The sequence below is a fragment of the Varroa jacobsoni genome, unplaced genomic scaffold, assembly GCF_002532875.2.
Source record: "Varroa jacobsoni isolate VJ856 unplaced genomic scaffold, vjacob_1.0 scaffold_355, whole genome shotgun sequence".
Taxonomy (NCBI): domain Eukaryota; kingdom Metazoa; phylum Arthropoda; class Arachnida; order Mesostigmata; family Varroidae; genus Varroa; species Varroa jacobsoni.
The window spans coordinates 92370-104192 of record NW_019213257.1 but is presented as its reverse complement, the minus strand read 5'-3'; positions in this window follow the sequence as shown (position 1 = coordinate 104192).

The following is an 11823-nucleotide window of genomic DNA, read 5'->3' as shown; positions in this document are numbered from 1 at the left end:
CATGGTTATTTTTGTATATATATATATATATATATATATATATATATATATATATCGAACTTTATGTAATACATAAAGTTCGTTCGCTAGATACACTAGCTGAAACCTGCTGGATAGTAGTCGTATTGGACGTTTTTCCTAAAAGATACCTTCTTTAAGGTGTATTGATACGTCAAACATTAAGCCTTGTGCAGAACGTAGACGAGCTAATGGACCTGGATGCTGTCAGAACCCAGGGGCTCACATTTTGATGTGCGTATTGTGACAGTTGCAAACTTTGTGTCGCGTCTGCTCTATTATATGTATGATGCTTGAAAGCTACGGGTGGCCGCTGGAGTACTAAGATCGAAATGGATAACTCTGCCAAAATGTCTTTTATCTCTAGTTGAGAGACATGTATTGGCCAGCTTTTCCTCTACATTTATTTTCTGCCCAGAATCCTTTCATACAAAAACTTAGACAGCAGTACGAAAGAATCATGAATGTTTCGACGCTTGGTACGTTTGGTACCGACGTTGAGCAGGTGCTTCGAACGACGACGACGACGACAACAGGCGTCTAGCAAGCTATCTATATATTATATTGATTTGCTATGCTATAAGTTGTTAATGCTCCCAAGTTAGCGTCTGTTTTGTTTGAACCGGTATTACAGTCGTAAACAACAGTAACTGGCTCTAGATAAATATTACCCTGCTAATAAACTATTGTCACCATTGTCAGTGTCGACCTACGCAAATCTCGACCGTATCCGATCTTGTGAATCGGTTAGAAGAATACGATTCGTTTCTCCCCGCGTGCCTTATACGAGAGAAGCAAAGACGCGGCATTTTTGCGCAATGTTGAGAATCAACCATTAGACAGCTAGAACATTTTTTTAGATTCGTCTTCAGATTTTCGATTTGCTGTTAGCTCAGCTTGACACCTCGCGGTAAGTTGTCATATATATAGAGGTAGTTTCAGTCGGTTTCAACTTCAAGTTCTTCTAAAGCTACAAAACAACTTAGGTAGCAGCAATATAATTTTGGCACGTTCACCATGTAAGAATACTCATTGTAAGTGTTCACGAAATGCGGCTACTGCCCGACCTGGGAGCCAGCGTTCGCTCCCGTTCGCCAGCGATACCTTCCAGCCCCAGGGCTATCTAAACTATTCTGCTATTGATAATGTAAGACACAGCAGAAAGTCGGGACGCCCAAGTATTGCCGCTAATGCATGAAGCTCTCTCGATTCATTCGAATACAGACGAGTAAGGAAGAAACCGTCGTTTAAGAGCGTCAAGGAGAAGCGAGACAAAGGTCGTGTTGGCCATACTTTTCTACTTCGCAGACTTAAACATTCTATAAGGAGTTATGATATCAACAAGATCTACATACGAATTTAATTACAAACATACCTGATATATGCACATGTATAAAAATAGAGGGTGGGTTATCTAAATCCAGACGTTTTATTGTGATCTATGCTTGAAGCTGCGTCGATACAAAGCCTAACCGTTATATTTAGTCAATATACCCACAATTTACCGTCATGATAGCTCCAGCTTCGAACTTAAGCACTAACCAGTAATTTTTAAAATGCATTCCTTATTAATCTACAAATAATTTTTTCACAATGAATGCACGAAGCGATATCGATAGATCTAAACTTACTAAAAAAGTATGTGTGTATATATATGTATGCTGTGTATCAAATAAAATTTCGCCTGTTAAGTTACGATGGGTGAACATAAAACAGCGAAAACATTCTATGTTTTTTTTTTTTTATTATGTCAATGCATATAAAGCGCATGTGGCTCTATTTGAATAAAAGACGGCTCAACCGTTCATAGCATCGCTCGACACATAAACAATTTACCTGTTTTATTGGATCGCCTGACTAACCGTTTGAATGAACTTGTGCACGACCTAGCTAGGTGTGCAGGGAAAGTTGACAAAAACACGAGAGGGGACAGATGCAAGAGCGAATATGCCCTGAAGCCACAGAGGGCGCACCACCGATAGTGCAAAGCTATTACATTTTACAGATTTTTAAAATAGGGCTCGCAACGTTTACGCGCTCGTTTCTGTAATGGCTGAACTCCGAACCTGCGCGTCGCTTGCTGCCTCAAAGCCGCCCCTGGCTTCCGGTTACTTACGCACGCAAAGGCTGGCCAGATGCTCACGGGTGTTTGGGAGTTTTCCGGAAAAATCTCTTCCTGAATGGAGCCACAAAGGGCCATCAAGCGTTTTCTCCTTATTCCCCAACGTCTTTTTATGTCGGGCAAAAATCAGTTCACTTATGAGAATAACACAAAAAACACTTAGTAAAAAATTCAATAGTTCAACAAAAGTTTGTAGGCATGTTTGCTTTGCGGGCAATAGAACGTTTGATGAGGTTGCTTACCTCAGCCTCATTGAGCACTATGCTAGTGAAGCTCATGAACGTGGTCCTAGAAATGTCATTGCACTGTGTGTATGTATGCGCTTGTTCTTAAAAACGATTCCAGGTGGCAGTTGAAATATTGCTAGCCGAGTTTGTAGTCCAACCTTAGTGATAGTTTCAATGTGCGGAAACCGATAGTATGTGCTGCCATGTGACGGAGTGTTACCCGTTACATGCAAGAACGGTGTCTGATTGGCTGGCCGAGTGAATAATCGTACACATGTTAACGTTACATGTGACTGCATTATGTATATAAAAAAAAGAAGATCATTAGATGCGCTAGAAATCAGGAAAATAGGATCACTAGAAATGGGCACTATTTTTGAATATTTTTTAAAAATTTCTATAGAGGCATGGCGTGAGCGCGCTAATTCCCTTTACAGTCCATCTGATAGAGCCCGATTGTACGACTAGTTCAGCTGTACACAAACAAACGAAAACATACTCTGGTGGTGTGGAGTACGATCTAAATACGAACGATCTAATATGTAGAAGTGCGACCTTACGATAAACGTAGTGCGGCCTTGTATAAAAACATATATAGCATAATATACTTGACATAAACCTATTGTAACATGAAGTGATATATAATAAATTGATCTTCACTATTTTTTCTCGTTAGGACGGAGTAACGCAGTGACGGGGACAAATAAAAAACGTAAAAGAAAGGCTCTATAAAATCTCGAGAATTGATAGCTTTAGGTAGAGCCAACTTCAGTTGTACATCATCCTATGACCTTTGAACATCTATTTAGCCAACAGAATCAGGGGAACCATCGATTCTACTGAGAAAATTAACATCTACTAACACGAAACTATCAATTATCCCAAATTTTTTTCTGCTATCACCACCATCATTGACAGTTCACTTCATCAAGCAACAGTACTACTATTCGTGAAACACGAGTTACCCTCATATTAGGATACTGAATTTATCCTATGAAAAAAAGAAACAATAATACTATCACACATTTATCCGAGGATTTTCCTGTTCATTTCGCGTAATCCACAAGATCCAAAATAAGCTGCATATATGCGCATAAATATTATTCTAAAGCACCTACTGATATATAGAGAATTTACGTTTTTCTTTGTTATTATTGAATAATGTATTAGAAGTTGGTCCCAACTCACGCTAGATTTTAATACATTTTCCAGTTCAACTAAAATCCTATACGCATCTATTTTTATCGATAGAAGCCACCGGAAGTAACGTACCGGTCTCGATCACAACCAGTACATGCTCGTTTGAATTGCGACAATGGAAGTTTTGAGCCTTCTAAGCTCGTGTTAATGACAGGACATAGTTGAAAGCTTTGTTCTGTTGACCGATCTATGCCCATTTATATAGAATAGTCTTGAGAGTACAATGAAGGCCGGAAGTGCAAATGCTGAGCGAAAAATCGTCACTGACAATGGCGCACTCCGTATTATCCTGGCAGACGCAGTTGGCGAGAGCTTAACAGCAATAGTTTCGCCAATGGCCGGGATCTGGGAAGTATCGTAGAAAAAAATCCGCAGGCAAACCCAGCTGCCCGCTTTTCGCCGGTGAAAACCAAGACGATTCCGTCAAGTATCGGAACGAAATCTGCTTAATGACGATTGATAGTATTCGCTTATAGGCTCCTTTTGTAAGGATTCGGTTGGAATATTGATCAAATTATGCAGTCGTTTAAAGGCGATGTCCTCATCATTCATAGATGTTTAATGCAAACCATAGAAACGGATCATAGTCTAACTGGCCTCGACGGCTAACCACATATTCCACCCTAGGGTTCGTCTAAAATGTCCATCTTAACACAGAATGCATGGCTGCATCGTCTTCAACAATCTACAAGACGATTGTTAGAAGAGCTTCATAACCGACATCTCCCCCCCAGATACTCACATGTTATAACGATAATAACATCTTTGAAGAAACTTCGCAATTGAAATAAAAAGGCCACGCTTTCTCATTTAGCGTAACGATCTGCTAGATTATTGTTACCATTTATTATTTTTGATTTGAATTAACTGGAGTGATGGCATCACTTCAGTTAGTCGCCATGGGATTTTGGGCGTGGATGTGTCACTGCCCGATGGAATGGGGCGTTAATCTTAAATGAACGTATTTCCAATTGCAGCAACAATTACCGACACTGTTTATCAGCTAGAAATAGAAACAAATTGTGCTATGAGGATCTATGAGCGTTCTATTTGTGTGACTAATCATTCGAATCTTCACGAAGTGGATTGGACGCGTTCACGTCCTTTTACAACCACCCCCTCACAACTTCGCCGTCCGTTGTTAATTCGCTTGGCCAGAACCTCAATGGCAGTCATTAGTCGCTTTAGTGCTAGAAAGATAGGCTCGAAAGGGGTAGCTCTATTCTCAGCAATAACTGCGAACTAGGCGGCTGCTGTCGGATTAGTCAGAATGTAAACTGATCATTACCGGTCACGTTATTGTCCTGGTTACCTCTGTCGACTGAATCCTCGTTTGCTATTACTAAAAATGACACGTTTTTTTAATCGTCTTTTACTAAATAAACTATAGTGATACCGGCTGCTGCTGTGCCGGCCGTCTGATCGGCTGAGATCAAAATCAGCTTAGACACGCATACAGATGTCTGTAATACCGCAACAACAACAGACTTCGGAAAAGTGCCAGTCAACGGTAAGATTTTCAGCCTGACTACAAGCGAACCCCCGATGAACTTCGGCCTCCCGCTGATAACAGGGCAGCGGCTGGCGATCAGCAAGTCGTTAACAGCCACCTGCCCGTATCTAATAATATCGCCATCGCTAGCGAAATCTTCAGAAGCGGACCTTTGGCCTAGTAGCTTAATGTTGCGGGTTATCTCCGTCGTACGACTTCTGAAAGACGAAGAAAAAGGCCAGGTGGCGTTTAGTAGCTGAGGGCTTGTTGAGCATCGAGACCCCGACCCGGTGGGTCTTCGACTTTGAAGTGAAGCTCAAGTATTTGATGTACTTTCTTCGTTTATGATTATTTTAATATTACCATCATTACACTAAGCCGGAATCTTTAACAAATCCTCGACGAATCTTCCAGCTGCCTCTTATAGGTGGAACACAGAACAAAAAACCCCCTAATAGTCGGTACATTCCATTGCGAACCAGCTCGAACCATGTGTATCAATCTGTGCATGGTCCGTAACGTTAAAACTCCACCCACAACGGCGACAGAGATGCATCTTGCCCTTCATGATTAATTGTCGTTGACTTTGTGGTCGAGCATCGTTTTTAAATGGTCGCAGTATCTACCTAGCCAGGAAGAGCTATAACGAAAATAGCAGTTCATGACGATTCATATTCCATTTCGTTTCGTTAACAGAAGATCATGTTGTCGTCAACCAGCGGTATCTTAACGAAAAAGCGTCATCGGCCCATCTCCGTACGGATGTCAGAGAGAAACTCGCCCTATATTGTTTGCGTGCGCTGTATTTTAGAATATGGAATAATGACCCTCCCACAATCGTCAATGGGTCTGCGTGTGGATTGAAAATAACTTGCTGCTTTACGGAGTCGGTCGAACCGCGATCCAGAAAGTGCTGCCAATCATTGGACGTTCTCAACGCAAAAAAATGGTCGTCTCAACGTATCAAGAGTACGAAGTGATCCCAGGCCTTTGATGGCGTCTGCATATATGTTTGTTTAAATGTATGACGGTGGCAACAATAACGTTTGCCAGCTAGCAAAAAACAGCAACAGGGGACGGCTGCAGCCAAGAGCATAATAAACTCATGTTGTATAAGGACATCGAGGGTGCAAACTATTTTGTTACTCGGCAATAGATAATAGCTTGGTATATGTAGTTCGTTATTTGTAACACAAATACAATGATAACAGTAATAATGATACTAATAGATGAGAAAAAATGATTTTTGATAAACGCTTGAGCGAGTTGAACCTTTGGAATCGGTTTAAAAAATGCCAATGATCCTCACGCTTAGCCATCAATGTACAGGCGTGGTATTTGTCTATCTATGAGAGCTTATCAGCAATGTTCGCATTGTCAATATGTATCACTATCGTCATACAGCGTGTATTTGTTCCTCTGAATAGAAAGAGATCCACAGCAGTAACGACAAGCAATAGCGCTACAGGCCTGAACCATGGCATTATTAGGTACCACACTTTACGGTTTCGTGTGTCGTTGTCCTATTCGAGTTTTTTGCTCGTGACTAAAAGTCGCATGCTATTACTAGGGAAACCGGACAGACAGGCGCTACAACGCTGGCTCAACGACTCGTATCATTAGATAATGGATATTTATCGTATCCTTTCCGCTGTTCTATTTGCGTAGAATTGAGGCATCGTATGGCCATCTTTACTCTTTCCTGTGTGTTTCTAGGTGTTCCTGTGTGTCTATCTACTCATATATATATGATTCATAGATGTCTAAACAGGCCAAATAAAAAAAAAAAAGTTAAATGACCTGCCATTTGCCGACTTACGAAAAGCGACCTTCCCTAGAATGTTGCTAATTTGTTGTGTGATAGAGGGTCACTGGTTTAAGGGCAGTCGAGAGAGATGAGGACGATGGACTGAATTAGTGACGATCATTTGAAGAAAAAATCACTAGTGCAACAAGTCTATGACTGGGACGCTGTTCGGTAGAGGTTCGATGGTAGTGGTGTATATATGCACAGGATAGTGATTCAAATCTTGTACTTCATAGCTTCAAAGCGAAATTATGAAGTACAGGATTCATTTCAGCCTGATTCAGTAGCGGACAGAATACGGATGAATTGTTACTGCGCGAAGATAATTTAAGGCCGTTTTCACAATTGTTTTCTTAAACTTTTCAAAAGAGGAGAGCTTTAGCGGGCAAGTTCCAAGCTAAAATCATTACCGTTAACATAACGGTAGCAATGCATGTATAGAAATGTAACAACTAGTTTAGACATCAATGGCAACGTAAACCTGAAGTAAGGTCGTTATGTTTTTGGGCTATACCCAAGAGGTTTCTACATTGTTTCAGAAAATAGCTATTAGACATTGCTTTGTGCTTGTTGATGCACTAAAAGTAGCTTAATTAATCTATACATAGCCACATTTTTGCTAAGCATGTACTATCTATATTCTATATTGTTTAATAATTTCAGTACTCTGATACTAAAAGGAGCGCCATCACACAGGCTAAGAACAATATCACTAAGCAAACATAGTAAAATATTTTTAAAAAAAAAAATATCATAAAAAAATATTATGAAAAAACTCAGAACAAGGAAGAAGCAGGTAACGACACTGATCCGCAAATAGTTGAAACAAATACGATCATGTTTATTTATCTAAATTTCTACATCTGCGTAAAAAAACTAATAACGGGAACTATACGTTTGTTTTCGTTATTTTTATACTCCATTTCATCTTGTTCGTTGAAAAGCTTTTCCTGATTTAGGACTAGTGAATTGCATCGTCTGTGAATTTCCGCCTACCGTCTTCAAATACAGCCTGAAATATTTGTTATCAAATTTGTATGAAATTTACAAGCGCTTAACTATTCGATGCTTCTTGCAATTATATATATATATATATATATATATATATATATATATATATATAACGTTATGCTATAAAATCTGCAACAGCGGCTTACGCTGCCTAATCAATTCAAGGGATTTTCCACTGATTACGTTTTTTCGGTAATATCCATTGATTTGACCGGCCGCCGTTGACGAAGTGTTTTTCCCGGTTCAAGGTCATGCGAACTATTTCTGATCGGCCGATTCTTCAATAAGTGATTCTGACTTTTGCCGCGATGACAATGTTGTCTCGAGCCCAGTCTTCGTGGGCTGATAAAAAGAACATAAAATGGTAGCACGGCATAAAGATAGCTAATCGTAGTTCAGTTATTCTGATACTGCTGCTGCGATTGCTGCAGCCGAAACTCTGTTGTATTTTGCAGCTTCGTCTACTGATTAAGACGAGCGAAGACCACCCAAATGATTTGGAAGATCCGCTCGACATGCATTAATGGGACCGAATTCGGATTAAGCTGTATTTGTTTTTGCCGCGTTCAGTTACAATTTGTATTCGCGTATGGGATATCATAAGGAACTTCCTTTAAGTCTAGACAGAAGTGAACGTTCTACGTCTGTACTTAGACGGGAAGGTTTCCTGGCGTTTAGCGTTACGAAAACCACATTGATATATCCGGTATCGATGTAATTTTTCGAACGCCTAACAAGTGCTATAGTGTCTTGTTAGTGGATCGTGTACATGGGTCTGACGCTGGTGCAGTTGACGTAGTCGAGTTTTCTTTTTACATATCGTACTATCGATGCAGGTTTTATCGCGGGCTCTCCGCGGCCTCCTGCAAATTCGCACTCCTGTCTTTATGCTTCATATATACTTTAGGTTTCAACCTAAATTCTCCTACTCTTATATATATAGCTCTTATACGATTTTTATTTGTGTCGCCTCATCAGTATGACTTGCAACCAAGAAACACATTAGATCTGTACAGCCAACCGATTTACCCTTGAATCATTGTTTTGCAATTAGCTTTTTCCAAAGTTTGTCTGTTCTTAAAGAAGCCGTGGCTTCTGACGTGGAATGAATCGATGGTATGTTCGAACATGGGTGGATGTACACATGCCGACTATCGAAATCCCCGCAACAACGAAAAAAGTTTACCTAAAACACGACTATTTTTTGGGGTAAAGGAGTATCCTTGGGCAGAACTCCAGGCGCAAATCAAAACGTGGAGGATCAAAGAGTGAGGGACGTTCCTTTCTTTATGTAGTGAGTTTTTCGACACCGCCCGCCCTCGATGCTGCCGCTGTCACCTCTTCTGAGTACATTTTTCTCTTTGGAACACGCTCGTCGTCTAGAGCACCAAAAAAGAGTCGTGCTATCAAATGTTTATTCGTCCCTTACAGTGGTGACATGGGCTCGGAGCGCCATGAAGCTTTCAGCAGAAGAGCTTCTAGAAAAGGGGCTTGCAGTAGAGGAACGCCACGATGCTCTTTGTTTCCTCAAGAGAAATGCAAATTTCGTAAAGCCCGTATAGGGATAGAAAGCATCGTTAAGCAGCCTTATCGTTCTGGGCTCAACACGTGTTTTGGTCGCAAGGTACGCACAAAAGAAGACGCTCAGTCAGCGTGCACAGGCAATGCGTGCAGTAGAAAGTTCATAATGAAGATGGAGTTGCTATTCTGTTTTTCGCTAGAAATCTGGTCGTTATGCTTACTGCTACGAACTTGTTACTGCTGATGCAGTCTCACTTAGACGTGAAATCTCAGTTGGGTTCTCACTGATCTGGCACTGATTGAAGACGCCATTGTTCTCGACGGCTTAAAAGCCGTTTCAGCCGCAAAGCCCTATTGTCTGCGTCGAGTCGCGACATTTGGTAGAACAATTGAGGTATCATATAGTAAAAGCATGCGTTTCGTCCATGTGTCTTGAATGATTATCACTGTTCGGCTGGCAGCAAATCCATGATATATTCCACACAACTGCGATTGGCGGTCAAAAGACGACACATTTCTGAGAAAAGACTGATCTTGGCATGGCTGAAGCATGACTGCTCCAGATAGGCTCCTCCTAGCATAAAACGAACCATGGGTCACGCCCAATTTCGAGCCCAGATCCCACTTTACTTAGTGTCCCTAGGCTTGCTGGGCAAACACGTTCCAGTTTGTCATCAAAATAATAAACCCTGTAAAAAGCAAGAGCTAGTTCTGTTTAGACTGTTTCCGTATAAAATATCACCGTATACGTGATCGTAGCGTTAGGTTACCGATCGATTCACAATAGTTAATTTATATACAAACAACTCCCTGCAAGTGGCTCTCTACACTCCGCAGTCATCCGCTTAGTGCATATATACACAATCGTATTTCTCGTTCAACCCAGTGGTTGTATCATGGAACCAAATGTGTGTCAAATGTTCTTGGACTTCAGAAAGATAGACATCGCAGGAAGCGGCGTACATGACTTCGGGCCAACTTAAATGCCTAAAGGAACAACATGCACAGCAACAGATAAACAATGTAAATAAGTAACTGTGTATATTATATATATAAACGTACACGGAAGGGTGCAGCTGACGAAGACTGAGGTCATAATACGTGCGCGAGGAGTAAAAGTAACACAGGCACCTTTGTTTTGCTACCATGAAGCATCAAACAACATTTATTGAATACCGGAAAGAAAAAAACTTATCTAGCGTTATCGGATTCACCCAGTGAACATAGCAACGGGACAGACCCTAGCTACTATGCAGGTTAGCATCCTGGGTGCTTAGGCGAAGCTGGAAGAATGGCATATAAAGACGCATTCTTGCGTTGAATGTCAAAAAGGGTGACATACTCAGACTGTCCTGTATCCATCACTGGGTTGTAAACTGTAGATAATGATGCAGGTTAGCAATACCCCAACCTACGTATGAATGTAACCCCAAGAGATTTCGATTCGGTTAGGTACCGTTTTTCCTGAATCACGTAACATTGTCACGTTACGATGGAACATGATAATGTAACTATTCATTTGTCATTGAATCAACGAAATTGCCTATAATAGGTTGATGACTTTACAAAACATGAGCCGTTCTGGTCGCAAAGGTTTTGTCATGAAAAACATTCGTCTCTCAACGTTAAACGAGAACGTCTGGAATAATCAAGAGGCGGCGCATAACAAGACGGTGAGATTAGGCGCGAAATTCTCTAAACTAGTAGAAATACAATGGAAAAAAGCCCTCAATGCGATCAAACTGGAAACTAGTTTTTGTTCCACAAAAGATCCGCCCTCCTTTCTAAATAATTCCCCAAATAATTAGGCCACGTATGATTGATCTTCCGGAGCAGCCGCTCGTGTTTTAAGCTAAAAGCTTGCTTTACTTCGCTGGCTACCGGCAACAATATCCCTATGCAGAGATACAAGCCAGCAGACTTAAGTTGAAGCGTACGGAGTCAGTCTCATACATTTTCACTTCAGTAACTACACCTAGAAGGGGGTAATGTTGTGAAAGACCCGTCGTAATAAACGTCTGGTGCATTTACTTAGGAAATGTCACTCTATACAAATGGATTCTCGATAACCGAAGTCGCATATCGTCTAGTAATAGATTCACTAAATCATATAGGTTAAAATTTATATAATCTCGAAGGTAGGCGACTAGCTAAAAGCGTCTGGCCTATTACTCCCGTTATTTACTTAAGCCAGGTTACTCACCTGGAATCACTTCTACGGTCATTTTCAATTCAATTCGAGTTACAAATCAGCTTTCATGGTGACAGGATCTTGCTTGGTTTCGTAGTTGGGTACGCTTTTAATGGTACACTATTTTGCTCAGTGACCCAGTCGCGTGCATTTGCACCGATGATGGCCGAAAGCAGGCTCTATGGCTGAAAGGTGGACATAAGGCTACCTGAAGTTGATTAGGACAATTCACGA